This window comes from Pseudorca crassidens, chromosome 3 (genome assembly GCF_039906515.1).
Source record: "Pseudorca crassidens isolate mPseCra1 chromosome 3, mPseCra1.hap1, whole genome shotgun sequence".
In the NCBI taxonomy this organism is placed as follows: domain Eukaryota; kingdom Metazoa; phylum Chordata; class Mammalia; order Artiodactyla; family Delphinidae; genus Pseudorca; species Pseudorca crassidens.
Window position 1 is genome coordinate 38,329,155 of NC_090298.1, and position 16,002 is coordinate 38,345,156.

A 16,002-nucleotide genomic window follows, 5' to 3' on the forward strand; every position below is an offset into this window, starting at 1 on the left:
AAAAACCAACACCAAGGCACAGTGTAGTGACTTATAAAGACTTATGGTTAGCAGACATTTGGGTCTGTCCAAAACATCCGTAAGATGTTTGGTCCATAAGATATTTTTGGTGCATGCCAAAAGGTCCTTGATATTTGCAGGACCATTTGTTCCTGTCCAAAATGTCCATTAGACATTTGGTCCACACCAAGAGGTCCTTGATATTTGGTCATATTTGGTCCTGTCCAAAACATCCCTGGAGATATTTGGTCCATGTTAAAAGGTCCTTGATATTAGGTCCTATCCAAAACCATTTAGCATGGACCAAATATGCTCATGAACATTTTGGATAGGACCAAATGTCCTGCAAGGTGACTTACAATGGAAAGAAGATTAAATTATCATCAGGCTTTTTGACATTAATGCTATGCCAGAAGAAACAATGACTAAACCAATAGTAATGAGCAATCCTACTGCCCATATCTCATGACTTAAATATTCCAATGCAATTTTGCCCATCTTTATTTGTTAGATTTAAACCTCTATCTTTGATGATATTTGATTAATTGGTTACCACTTTCTATGTTTCAACATATGTGTATCTCATTTAATTTTAAAATATATCTTCTACAATTACTACAACACATTTTAGATAATTACCAAGTAGTTATCAGGTATATAACAATGATCAATCTCACTTTTTAAAATTTAAAATGGCTTCATACAAATTGTTAATAATTCTTGTCAATTTTGTGTGTTGCAAATATCTTCTCCCAGGTTTTTGCTTATTTTCATTCATCCCCTCATGGCGCCTTTCGATAAATATAATTCTAGATTTAGTATAGTATAATTTATAAGTATTTTCATTAATGTTTAAATGTTTTCTTTAAAAAAATATAGTGAAGTCAAGGAAAAAAGAAAATAAAAACAAACACAATATAAGAAAGAAGACTGACTAATAAAACAAGATTAAGATAAGAAAAAATAACAGCAATATTTTTGAGAAATAAATCAAGAAAAATAAGCAGAATTATCTTTATAGAAACCATGTCAAAAAATACAGATGAAGGGAAAATCTGGATTTGATAGAGGACTTCAGACTTGTATAGTTTGCAAAAAAGCTCATGACAGTACATTTAAAAACAAAATCTGCAAGATTTTTTTCCTAAAATGTGTAGAAATTTGGAAATAAAATTTGTCATAACACAATTGATCACAATATTTTTAACTTAGAAATTCATTATATTTAATCATATTAATCACCTATATCTCAACATCTATACCTTAATTAGGAACATTTAAAATCTTATTCCCCTAGGATTAATAAAAATAAGATATCCTTTAGTAAGCATCTATTACATGCTAAAAACTACACTTGAGCTTTACATGTTTAAGAATTGGTTTGGACTGGTATTTACTCAGGGAAAATACCATGTTGACCCATAAAGAAACCTTACGAAAGATTTCTAAGCAGAGAAATAGAATAGAGAAGGTGAACAATTTCCCAAATTATGCTGAAGCAAATTTACACAAACTTTTTTACTTAAGAGATAAAATTAGGCTTTGACATCAAATATGCCAAGATTCAGTTCACAACTTCACCCCTTACTAGTTGGATGGCTTTGATCAATTTACTCAGCTCTTCTGTGCTTCAGTTTTCTCTTATATGAATATTTCCTCAAAAAACTATTGTGAGAAAAACATGATGTAATATATTTAAATACCTAGAAAATTAGAGTAACTAATTATATCTATTATTATCATTATTGTTACTGTTAAATATATCGTGAAATTCTAGTCTAAGAGCTCAAAGAAAAATCTATATGTATGTACTCTGCATTGTTTGGGATTTATTGCTTCTCCGCTGAGATGAAATTTCTTCTCCACTGAAAGGAATAATTTGAAATTAATGGTATTTACTTTCTCAAAGCAGTTAACTTTAGTTAGTGCTTGAATTACTCTGCATACTCCATTTTGGCTTTCAGTAAATAAACAAAATTAAAAAAAGAAATTGCCCTTTCTCTTAAGAAGTTTACAATGTTACTTAAGCAAACTTAAGTAGTAACAATTCCTAAATAAAATTTTGAGAGAAATGAGGTGACTCAGGATTGAATGAGTCTTTTGTTGGAATGTTCATAAATTTCAGACTTGCTTAAGAGAAAACCTTTTCCTCCAGTAAGGCAGACACAGAAAGCAGGGAGGGAAGCCAAGTTACCCAGCCTGGTATAACTCACGTAAGATTTTGATATCCAGTTTTAGATCCAAAGGGCAGAGAATAAGATTCATTATGTAACCCAAAGGTAAAAATAAAATAACAGAGGAGAAAGACCTTTAAGGAGAGAAGGGAAGAGGAGTGGTGAAATATTAGGAAAGAAGCTGAAACTGGATGATACGCAAAAGGAGTTGGCCAAAGGAGAAGGTCTGTGACAGCCTCATAGGAGAGACTCTCCTTACTACCGAATAGCCAGGCACTAACTAATCCTCACATGGAGTGGATCTGGGGAGGAGGGCTTGGAAGACAGAAAACAGAGGTCTGGGAAGGACAGAGAAAATGAACTCAGCAGGAGGAAACACAACACAAATTCTAGCTAAATTATTAATCAGAGAATTTCAACCCAAAAAATACCTAGCCAGAAAAAGTAAATTTGAACTACACTGCTCCTTAAAAAAACAAAAACTTATTTTCCCAATATACGTCCAAATATAAAGCAGTTACAAGTACAAAGTGATACCCTATCTTCCAAAAACAAATTTTTGTTCAACTTTAACATATATATATTTAGGGTATAGATGAAACGGGTAAATATCTATTTTAATATATTTACATATACATATTTAACTTCCTATATGATAAAAATGAATTTCGAAATATTTGCCCATTTTCAAGTTAATGAAATAATTGTATGCAACTCTTCCTTATGCTCTTTCTGTATCACCGTCTTGCCAAAAAAAAAAAAAAACTGTATTTTCATTGGAATAACATTGAATCTTAGAACTGTATAGAAGAAATTTTCATATTTTTGGTATTTATACTTTCAATACATGAATACGGTAGTTCTATTGAGGTGTTTTTAATGTTTGGTAAAATTTTATAATTTTCTTGTGCTCGCCTAATTATTCCATACAATTTTTTTAACATCTTTACTGGAGTATAATTGCTTTACAATGGTGTGTTATTTTCTGCTTTATAACAAAGTGAATCAGCTATACATATACATATATCCCCATATCTCTTCCCTCTTGCATCTCCCTCCCTCCCACCCTCCCTGTCCCACCCCTCTAGGTGGTCACAAAGCACCGAGCTGATCTCCCTGTGCCATGTGGCTGCTTCCCACTAACTACCTGTTTTACATTTGGTAGTGTATATATGTCCATGCCTCTCTCTCATTTTGTCACAGCTTACCCTTCCCCTCCCCATAGCCTCAAGTCCATTCTCTAATAGGTCTGTGTCTTTATTTCCGTCTTACCCCTACATTCTTCATGACCTTTTTTTTCTCCCTTAGATTCCATATACATGTGTTAGCATACAGTATTTGTTTTTCTCTTTCTGACTTACTTCACTCTGTATGACAGACTCTAGGTCCATCCACCTCACTACAAATAACTCAATTTCGTTTCTTTTTATGGCTGAGTAATATTCCATTGAATATATGTGCCACATCTTCTTTATCCATTAATCCGATCATGGACACTTAGGTTGCTTCCGTATCCTGGCTATTGTAAATAGAGCTGCAATGAACATTTTGGTACATGACTCTTTTTGAATTATGGTTTTCTCAGGGTATATGCCCAGTAGTGGGATTGCTGGATCGTATGGTAGTTCTATTTGTCATTTTTGAAGGAACCTCCATACTGTTTTCCATAGCGGCTGTATCAATTTACATTCCCACCAGCAGTTCCCTTTTCTCCACACCCTCTCCAGCATTTATTGTTTCTAGATTTTTTGATGATGGCCAGTCTGACTGGTGTGAGATGATATCTCATTGTAGTTTTGATTTGCATTTCTCTAATGATTAAAGATGTTAAGCATTCTTTCATGAGTTTGTTGGCAATCTGTATATCTTCTCTGGAGAAATGTCTATTTAGGTCTTCTGCCCGTTTTGGGATTGGGTTGTTCGGTTTTTTGTTATTGAGCTGCATGAGCTGCTTGTAAATTTTGGAGATTAATCCTTTGTCAGTTGCTTCATTTGCAAATATTTTCTCCCATTCTGAGGGTTGTCTTTTCGTCTTGTTTATGGTTTGCTTTGCTGTGCAAAAGCTTTTAAGTTTCATTCGGTCCCATTTGTTTATTGTTGTTTTTATTTCCATTTCTCTAGGAGGTGAGTCAAAAAGGATCTTGCTGTGATTTATGTCATAGAGTGTTCTGCCTATGTTTTCCTCTAAGAGTTTGATAGTCTCTGGCCTTACATTTAGATCTTTAATCCATTTTGAGGTTATTTTTGTGTAAGGTGTTAGGGAGTGTTCTAATCTCATACTTTTACATGTACTTGTCCAGTTTTCCCAGAACCACTTATTGAAGAGGCTGTCTTTTCTCCACTGTTTATTCTTGCCTCCTTTATCAAAGATAAGGTGACTATATGTGCGTGGGTTTATCTCTGGGCTTTCTATCCCATTCCATTTATCTATATTTCTGTTTTTGTGCCAGTACCATACTGTCTTGATTACTGTAGCTTTGTAGTATAGTCTGAAGTCAGGGAACCTGATTCCTCCAGATCCATTTTTCGTTCTCAAGATTGCTTTGGCTATTCGGGGTCTTTTGTGTTTCCATACAAATTGTGAAATATTTGTTCTAGTTCTGTGAAAAATGCCAGTGGTAGTTTGACAGGGATTGCATTGAATCTGTAGATTGCTTTGGGTAGTAGAGTCATTTTCACAATGTTGATTCTTCCAATCCAAGAACATGGTATATCTCTCCATCTATTTGTATCATCTTTAATTTATTTCATCTGTGTCTTATAATTTTCTGCATACAGGTCTTTTGTCTCCTTAGGTAGGTTTATTCCTAGATATTTAATTCTTTCTGTTGCAGTGGTAAATGGGAGTGTTTTCTTAATTTCATTTTCATATTTTTCATCATTAGTGTAAAGGAATGCCAGCGATTTCTATGCATTAATTTTGTATCCTGCTACTTTACCAAATTCATTGAATAGCTCTAGTAGCTTTCTGGTAGCATCTTTGGGATTCTCTATGTATAGTATCATGTCATCTGCAAACAGTGACAGCTTACTTCTTCTTTTCTGATTTGGATTCCTGATATTTCTTTTTCTTCTCTGATTGCTGTGGCTAAAACTTCCAAAACTATGTTGAATAAGAGTGGTGAGAGTGGGCAACCTTGTCTTGCTCCTCATCTTAGTGGAAATGCTTTCAGTCTTTCACCATTGAGGATGATGTTGAATGTGGGTTTGTCATATATGGCCTTTATTATGTTGAGGAAAGTTCCCTCAATGCCTACTTTCTGCAGGGTTTTTATCATAAAAGGGTGTTGATTTTTGTCGAAAGCTTTCTCTGCATCCATTGAGACGATCAGATGGTTTTTCTCCTTCAATTTGTTAATATGGTGTATCACATTGATTGATTTGCATATATTGAAGAATCCTTGCATTCCTGGAATAAACCCCACTTGATCATGGTGTATGATCCTTTTAATGTGCTGTTGGATTGTGTCTGCTAGTATTTTGTTGAGGATCTTTGCATCTATGTTCATCAGTGATATTGGCCTGTAGTTTTCTCTCTGTGACATCTGTGTCTGGTTTTGGTATCAGGGTGATGGTGGCCTTGTAGAATGACTTTGAGAGTGTTGCTCCCTCTGCTATATTTTGGAAGCATTTGAGAAGGATAGGTGTTAGCTCCTCTCTAAATGTTTGACAGAATTCGCCTATGAAGCCATCTGGTCCTGGACTTTTGTTTGTTGGAAGATTTTTAATCACAGTCTCAATTTCAGTGCTTGTGATCGGTCTGTTCATATTTTCTATTTCTTCCTGATTCAGTCTTGGCAGGTTGTGCATTTCTAAGAATTTGTCCATTTCTTCCAGGTTGTCCATTTTATTGGCATAGAGTTACTTGTAGTAATCTCTCATGATTTTTTGTATTTCTGCAGTGTCAGTTGTTACTTCTCCTTTTTCATTTCTAATTCTATTGATTTGTGTCTTCTCCCTTTCTTTCTTGATGAGTCAGGCTAATGTTTTATCAATTTTGTTTATCTTCTCAAAGAACCAGCTTTTAGTTTTATTGATCTTTGCTATTGATTCCTTCATTACTTTTTCATTTATTTCTGATCTGATCTTTAGGATTTCTTTCCTTCTGCTAACTTTGGGGTTTTTTTGTTCTTCTTTCTCTAATTGCTTTAGGTGCAAGGTTAGGTTGTTTATTCGAGATGTTTCCTGTTTCTTAAGGTAGGATTGTATTGCTATAAACTTCCCTCTTAGAACTGCTTTTGCTGCATCCCATAGGTTTTGGGTCGTCCTGTCTCCATTGTCATTTGTTTCTAGGTATTTTCTGATTTCCTCTTTGATTTCTTCAGTGATCACTTCGTTATTAAGTAGTGTATAGTTTAGCCTCCATGTGTTTGTATTTTTTACAGATTTTTCCTGTAATTGATATCTAGTCTCATAACATTGTGGTTGGAAAAGATACTTGATACAATTTCAATTTTCTTAAATTTATCCTGGCTTGACTTGTGACCCAAGATATGATCTATCCTGGAGAATGTTCCATGAGCACTTGAGAAAAATGTGTATTCTGTTGTTTTTGGATGGAATGTCCTATAAATATCAATTAAGTCCATCATGTTTAACGTATCATTTAAAGCTTGCGTTTCCTTATTTATTTTCATTTTGGATGATCTGTCCATGGGTGAAAGTGGGGTGTTAAAGTCCCCTACTATGAATGTGTTACTGTCGATTTCCCCTTTTATGGCTGTTAGCATTTGCCTTATGTATTGAGGTGCTCCTATGTTGGGTGCATATATATTTACAATTGTTATATCTTCTTCTTGGATCGATCCCTTGATCATTATGTAGAGTCCTTCTTTGTCTCTTCTAATAGTCTTTATTTTAAAGTCTATTTTGTCTGATATGAGAATTGCTACTCCAGCTTTCTTTTGGTTTCCATTTGCATGAAATATCTTTTTCCATCCTCTCACTTTCAGTCTGTATGTGTCCCTAGGTCTGAAGTGGGTCTCTTGTAGACAGCATATATATGGGTCTTGTTTTTGTATCCATTCAGCCAATCTGTGTCTTTTGTTGGGAACATTTAGTCCATTTACATTTAAGGTAATTAGCAATATGTGTGTTCCTATTCCCATTTTCTTAATTGTTTTGGGTTCGTTATTGTAGGTCTTTTCCTTCTCTTGTGTTTCTTGCCTAGAGAAGTTCCTTTAGCATTTGTTGTAAAGCTGGTTTGGTGGTAATGTACTCTCTCAGCTTTTGCTTGTCTGTAAAGGTTTTAATTTCTCCATCAAATCTAAATGAGACCCTTGCTGGGTAGAGTAATCTTTGTTGTAGGTTTTTCTCCTTCATCACTTTAAATATGTCCTGCCACTCCCTTCTGGCTTTCAGAGTTTCTGCTGAAAGATCAGCTGTTAACCTTATGGGGATTCCCTTGTGTGCTATTTGTTGTTTTTCCCTTACTGCTTTTAATATGTTTTCTTTGTATTTAATTTTTGACAGTTTGATTAATATGTGTCTTGGAGTTTTTCTCCTTGGATTTATCCTGTATGGGACTCTCTGTGGAGAGAGAGTCTTGGACTCTCTCTCAAATCCTGTGCTTGATTAACTATTTCCTTTCCCATATTAGGGAAGTTTTCAACTATAATCTCTTCAAATATTTTCTCAGTCCGATCAGCAAGCTACAGTGATGGACACCCTATGCCAAACAACTAGCAAGCCAGGAACACAAACCCACCCATTAGCAGAGAGGCTGTATAAAATCATAATAAGTCCACAGACACCCCAAAACACACCATCAGACGTGGACCTGCCCACCAGAAAGACAAGATCCAGCCTCATCCACCACAACACAGGCACTAGTCCCCTCCACCAGGAAGCCTACACAACCCACTGAACCAACTTTAGCCACTGGGGACAGACACCAAAAACAACGGGAACCATGAACCTGCAGCCTAAAAAAAAGGAGACCTCAAACACAGTAAGATAAGCAAAATGAGAAGACAGAAAAACACACAGCAGATGAAGGAGCAAGATAAAAACCCACCAGCCCTAACAAATGAAGAGGAAATAGGCAGTCTACCTGAGAAGAATTCAGAATAATGATAGTAAAGATGATGCAAAATCTTGGAAATAGAATAGACAAAATGCAAGAAACATTTAACAAGGACCTAGAAGAACTAAAGAGGAAACGAGCAACGATGAACAACAAAATAAATGAAATTAAAATTCCTCTAGAAGGGATCAATAGCAGAATAACTGAGGCAGAAGAACGGATAAGTGACCTGGAAGATAAAATAGTGGAAATAACTACCTCAGAGCAGAATAAAGAAAAAAGAATGAAAAGAATGGAGAACAGTCTCAGAGACCTCTGGGACAACATTAAATGCACCAACATTCGAATTATAGGGGTCCCAGAAGAAGAAGAGAAAAGGAAAGGGACTGAGAAATTATTTGATACATTTTAAATGATATCTGATTTTCATTACATTTCATTTTTTAACTGTTTCAATTCAATTGATTTTTGAATACTGATTTTATATACAGAAAACTCAGTGGATCACCTGATTCATACTGATAATTCATGCTTATCTTCTTTTGCATTTGTAAGTAGATAGCAATTGCATTGCTTTGTATGTAGTCTTTTTTAAAAATTCATAAAAATGGCATTTGACTGCAGTTATGAGATCATCTCCCCTGGATAATTATTAAATCTATGTTAAATTTCTTCACTGCCTTTTTAAAACCACTTTTCTTTTCTTTTTTTTTAAATATGAAACACTTCATGAATTTGCATGTTATCCTTGGGCAGCGGCCATGCTAATCTTCTCTTTATCGTTCCAATTTTAGTATATATGCTGCAGAAGTGAACACATAAAACCATTTTTCTTATATTGATTTAAATCTAGCACTTATTAAGGTCATTTCAGATATATATTGTTCCCAAATTCACAAGGGCTGTAAATAAAGCCACTTCCGCTCTCTAAAGAATAAGCTGGGGAAATCCAAAAATGAGTTCAACACCTGAGGCATTTCAAAAGCAGGTTGACATCTTGGCCTTGGGAATAAATGGAATCAGGGAGCACAGTCCTGTAAAGGTTCTATCTCTGTCTCCTCTGATCCCTTCTTCATGTGTGTCTCACACTGTTCATTCTCTCATGAGGATTCCTCTCCACTGTCCTCAAGGTAGAAAACAAAGCCACAACAGCTCAAAGGTGTTCATTTTTTTCATTGGCCACACATTAAGACATCTTTCACTACAAATCCCAAGTCCAAATATTTTTCAGAAAAGTCACAGTAACCAAATTTGGACTGGAGGCTTAACCATGGACCAATCAAATGTGGCTAATAGACAGGTTACTGTGTTTGACTCAGTTTAAGATAAGTGTTTAACTTAGACCAATCAACTGTGGCTGGGCATCACACTGCAATGTAAGAGTTTTCTCTGCACTTTTCTAAATGCAGAGATATTCCACAGGCCTGAACTACCACAATGAGCCTGAATAAGTTGCATACACATTTTTTTAAGTTTATACCTTGATTAAGGCACATCTCTTCCTCAGTATTAATCTATTATTTTCTATTATTCAAGATTTATAGGCAATATTTAGATATAGTTCAACATTGTTGTTAATATGTATCTGTGCACAAAAGATTTATTCTTCCAGTGTCTCTTTTTTGTGGCATATTTTTTTCAGCTTCTGCTGATTGGGAAAAAAATATTTATTTGAAACTCGCTTCTGTTTACCAGTCCCAATATATACAAAGAGAGGATCTTTTATTAAACCACAAAAAGCTAGATTACACAGTGGTTCCTTTCATTATAATACTGCACACTCAAAAGAAATATCAGTTCAGGAAAAGCAAAAGCAACACGGTGTATCTCCCAAGAGCATTCCCCAGTAACTACATGCAATAGTCTGTCTCAAAGTCTACTTCCAGGAAACTCAACCTAACACAGCAGATTCCATTCATAAACTACAAAAAAAAGTCCTAGAATTTTTCCCTCTACAAATGGAGATCTTTCACTCCCAGAACCACCTTCACCTTCTCTAGTCTCTCCTCCCTCATTCCAAACTCCTCCATTCCCTAGTCCAATCCACCGTGAAATTTGTCTCTGTGATTTCTCCTTCCTCACTAGGTCAGATTTCTCAGAAAGAGACTCTGAGGTAAAGATTCACATGAAAGTGATTTTTAAGAAAAGATCCTCAACATGGGAGTGTGGAAAACATTCTGGGAAGGGAAGGAGTCCAAGGAAGGGAGAAATCTCAGTAAAAGTTTCAGGGAGAGTCACTTTGGCTCAGTCCCACAGACAACTCTGCAGGCAGTGTCAGCCTAGGGCAAGAATGCTGGAGTATTTACAGGCTACAACATCACTGCTTAAGGGTTAAGTGGGGAGGATGTCACTTCCCAGGCACTTCTGTCCTCCAGGTGCACAAGTAAAATAGTTTCCTTCAGCCTGAGGTCAACCCCCCACAGAGCCCTAGGGGCTGGCCTGAAAGCACATTGGAAGTCCAGGAGCACAAAAATGATAAAAGGATCCAAGAGGATATGAGAAGAATGCAATTGGGCTACAAATCTAGCCTCTTCTCTTCCACCTGCAGATCAATGTCCTTTCCAAAGCAAGTAAATTCAGCTCTCTAGGTGCTTCTCTATTCACCTCTCATCTATAATGCTACTTCTGCCCCAGAATAGCATAGGAATTGAACATATTCAGAGTTCTCCTTAGTAAGAGAGATTTCTCCTTTCCTTAGTGTTAGGAAAGGGATAAGACTTTTAAAATCACATTTACATAAACTTCAGTCTGTTCCATAAAGTTTCTGATTAACTGGAAATTCAATAGATAGCTAAGTGAAATGGAAGAGGTGTTGTTTTCTGGTCAATTCAGGGTAGAACCAAATAGAAATGTATGTTGGCCTTGATTAGCTGATTGTAATAGTGTAGCACGTTTTGATGGGGATTACCCAAATAATTATCTAGAATTTCTATTTAAATTTCTTTCTACAATTTAACCTTAGTGTATGAACTTATCCACCCCAACCCTAAAAAATAATAATAATAATAAAGAGTAGTAATGAAAAGTAAAGATTAGCAATGACAACTTACAGAAAAAAACTAATTACTTCAATTTGAAGTAAAAGTCCACTTCCACAATACTAGAGGATATCATTCAATTTTGTCTTCTAGCTTTTCTTTGGAAAAGAGGAGAAACGTAATAAAATAATACCTAATTTTAAAATCCTGAAGTGAAAGGAGCTAAGATAAAAATTGTTTTCCTTTAATGAGAACAGCATGGTTAAAAACAGCTCTTTTCTATTCACTTCTCTAAAACATTCTACTACATAAAACCTGGAATCTTACTTTTATTTAAAAGATAAAGTGAAAACATTTTTTAACAGTACCCAGAAAAAGAAAGTGAGAGTGTAATTCTTTTTTTTTTTTTTTTGGTACGTGGCTCTCTCACTGTTGTGGCCTCTCCCGTTGCGGAGCACAGGCTCTGGACATGCAGGCTCAGCGGCCATGGTCACGGGCCCAGCCGCTCCGCGGCATGTGGGATCTTCCCGGACCGGGGTACGAACCCATGTCCCCTGCATCGGCAGGCGTACTCTCAGCCACTGCGCCACCAGGGAAGCCCGAGAGTGTAATTCTTAATGTGATATTTCCCAGTTTATTACTGAAAAAGTTTCCAGCCACCTGGATTCTAGTCTTGCTTCTGCCACTAAATAGCTACATGAACTTAGACAAGTCATTTTAACTTCTCTAAGCCTCAGTGTTCTCAATAATATGATGAGTTGGACTAAACAGCATTGAAGATCATTTTCAAGACTTTAAAGAGTATGAAATATAATATATGGCTGTAACATAATGAGTCTGATTTTTAACAAATACCTAGGAATTTTAAAAACTCAAAAGTTCCTGTTTTTTAATATTGGTATGTGGAAAAACATATATTCATTCTGTTGATTTTGTTATTATACAAAATATTCTTTAATGGGGTGGGTCTTGTTTTATGAGAATTTTATTTGCTATACAAAGAAACAAGTTTGACTAATTTAAATATATATTTTTCTTTTAAAACAAATGACGTGGTGTAGCTTACTAAATTACGTATTCACCAAAATTAACCTGGAATGAATTTTACTTATTTCAAAAAGTAACATCCATCCTCAGTGAATTAAGCTCTGCTACACTCAAAATAGCCAAAAATACTTACTACCAGTGAACGATAATTCCAAAAGCAGAATTAAAAAAAAATATTGACACTATCCTTGGCCTAAATTATTATATCAAAAGGAGAAGGGCATCCTTTGGGACATGCCCTCCCAGGAAGGAAAGTTCCTCCTTGAATGGGGGTTGAGTCTCCCACTTCCTCTCAGCAGGGCTGGCCCAGAGGTATTATGAAATGAACGAATCCTAGATGCCTCTGCCCAACATACACTCCAGCCCAAAGACCCAGAGGCCACACACCCAGTCTCCTGTTAAACCCCAAAGGCAGCCAATGAGGGCAGGTCCTTCTATATGCCAACGATTTAGTTACCCAGAAAGTAGAAAAACTCATTCTATCCACACACTGAATGCAAAGGTGAAAAAGCCTGAATTCAAGTGTTTGGAAACCCTGAAAAATAATGACTATGAGTGCTGGAGATACCTGGATAGCTAGAATAGCAGTACCCTAGAACCAAACCCACTAGGCTTGCCTTACCTACATCTGACCTACACTACTACTTCTTAATATGCTTCTTTTGGTTAATTTATTTTTTTAATTTATAGTTTTACTTATACTATCATAAAAGGGTTTGACATGCTACTTATATTTCCTAACCTACATTAAGATAAATACATATTATAATAAAAAACATTCATCCTTGAGGTCATCTGAAGGATCCCCATCCCATCTGGGAGGGTGGGAAGGAGGCTCAAGAGGGAGGGGATATGGGGATATATGTATACATATAGCTGATGCACTTTTTGTTATACAGCAGAAGCTAACATAACATGTAAAGCAATTATACTCCAACAAAGATGTTAAAAAAAAAAAAAAGAAGATGGAGCTAAATTGGGGATTAAATCAAATGCATTACTTTATGCTTACAACTTATTCTTTTTATTCCTCAATATTTGGCTAGGTTGCTGTGAAGGTTAATTTTATGTGTCAACTGGACTGGGCCATAAGGTGCCCAGATATTTTACAAACATTATACTGGGTATTTCTGTAAAGGTGTGTTTGGATGAGATTAACATTTCAAGCAGTAGACTGCATAATGCTGCAGATTGCTCTCCAGAATATGGGTGGGCCTCATCCAATCAGCTAAAAGCCTGAATAGAACAATAGACTGATCCTCCCCTGAGTAAGATTTTTTCCTCACTGATGGCCTTTGAACTGGCACATCACTTCTTCCTGCTTTCTACAGTAGCTTCCCGCCTTCAGACTGGAACTGGGAAAGCAGCTCTGCAAATTCTGAACTCAGCTGCTCTCATTATTGCATAAGCCAATTTCTTATTTTAAATCTCTCCATATGGAGGCATATAAATATAGATGATTATATATGGATATAAATTTAGATATTGATATCCTATTGGTTTTATTTCTCTGGAGAACCCTAGCTAATACAGTTACTACTGTAAGTGGGATAGTGAAAACATTATATATTTGAAACTTTTTATTTTGAAAAATATCATGGGAAGTTAAAAGGTAGTACAGAGAATGCCTTTGTATGATACTTTTCACCCAGTTTTCCCAGTGATTACATCTTACATAATTATAGTACAATATCAAAGCAAGAATTTTGATATTGGACAATATGTGTATATAATTCTAGGTTTTTTTGTCACGTGCAGATCATGTAATCACTACCATTGTCAAGATATAGAATTGTTCCATCATCACAAAGATTACTGTTGTGCTACCCTCTTATAATAACATCCATCCAGTTTCATTCCTCCCTCCCTAGCCCCTGGTGACAGCTAATCTGTTTTCCGTCTCTATAATATTATCATTTCAAAAATATATATATAAATGAAATTAAAGAATATATGACCTTTTGAGATTGGCTTTTTTCATACAACATAATACTTTTGAAATTCTTCCAAACTGCAGGTTTCAGTTGTTTATTGCTTTTTATTACTGAGTAGCATCTATGGTGCATATGTACCACAGTTTGTTTAACAAGTCACCTATTGAGGGACTTTTTGGTTGTTGCCAGTTTTTTATTATTACAAATAAAGCTGCTTTGAATAATTGTGTTCATGTCTGTGTGTGGACATAAGTTTGCTTTTTTCTGGGGCAAACGACAAATAGTGCAATTGCTGGGTTGTATGGTAAGTACATGTATGGTTTTTTAAGAAACTGCCAAAATATTTTCCAAAGTGGCTGCAACATTATACATCTCCACTAGCAATGTATGAGTGATCCAGTTCCTCCACATACTCACTAGTAGTTGGTATTGTCACTATTTTTATTTTACTTTTTCTAATGGGTGTGTGGTGATATTTCATAGTGATCTAAATTTGCATTTTCCTAATGGGTAGTGAGTTCAGACATCTTTTAATATCTTTATTTGCTACCTGTATATTCTCTTCAGTGAAATGAAACTTCATGTGTCTTGTCCATTTTTAAAATGTATAGTTTTGTCTTTTTATAGCTGAGTTTTGAGAGTTATGTATATATTCTGGATATGAGTCCTTTGTCAAATATGTGGTATACAAATGTTTTTACCAATGAGTAGTTTTTATTTTTATTCTCTTAATCAGGTCACTCAGAGAGCACAAATTTTTGAGTTTTTTTAAAGTCCAATTTATCTTTTTTTTTTTTTTTAATAGAATGTGCTTTTGCTGCCATGCTTAAAAACTCTTCCACATGCCTTGGGTCCAAAGATGTTCTCATATGTTATCTTCTAAAAGTTTTATAATTTTACTTCTTGCACTTAAATCTAGGAGCTATTCTTTGGTAAAAGGTGTGAGGTTTAAATCAAAGTTTATTTTTTTGCCCATAGACATGCAATTATTCCAACTCCATTTGTTGAAAATACTAGCCTTCTTCCATTTAATTGCTTTTGTGCCTTTGTCAAAAACTTGTGGGTAACAATTTTATGGGGTCATGTCTGGGTTTTCTATTTGGTTCCATAGATTTATGGATCTGTCCCTCCACTAATATGACACAGTCTTGACTACTGTATCTATATAATGTCTTGATAACTCCAATTTTAATCTTCTTTTTCAAAATTATTTTAGTTCTTTTTCTTTTCATATAAATTTTAGAATAATCTTGTTTATAATACTGAGATTTTGGTAGGAATTATGTTAACCAATTTTTACCAATTTGGGGAGATGTTGAGATCTTTACCATGTTGAGTGTTCCAATCTATGAACACAGTATATCTCTTGATTTATTTATATAGATCTTATTTGATTTCTTTTTCATCAGTATTTGGTAGTTTTCAGCGCACAAGTCATGTTTTTGCAAATTTCTCTTTTTGAGCAATTATAAATGATACTGTAATTTTTATTTCAGGTTTCACATGTTCATTGCTAGAAATAAAAAATATAATTGATTTTCACGTGTATATTTTATATCCTATGGCCTTGAACTGGCTTACCAGTTTATGGTCCTGGCTAGAACTTCCAGTAATACATTGAATAGCAGTGGCGACAGCACACATTCTTGCCTTGTTCCCACTTTTAGGGGAAAGCATTCCATCTTTTACAATTAAATATAATGTTAGCTTTAAGATTTTTATATATATTTTTATCAAGCTGAGGAAGTTCTCCTGTTTTTCTACTTTTTTGAGACTTTTTATCATGAGAGGGTGTTAAATTTTATCAAATGCTCTCTGTGCCTCAATTGATATGATCATGTGAT

At 35.1% G+C, this 16,002-nt stretch overlaps 1 non-coding gene across 1 annotated transcript; it reads right to left on the reverse strand.

Moving 5' to 3' along the window:
- Window positions 1-8,910: 8,910 nt before the first annotated feature.
- On the reverse strand, window positions 8,911-9,017 carry LOC137222823 (U6 spliceosomal RNA). The gene has a single exon (XR_010942614.1). It is a non-coding gene; the product is annotated as a U6 spliceosomal RNA (small nuclear RNA).
- Between the last annotated feature and the right edge of the window lie 6,985 nt (window positions 9,018-16,002).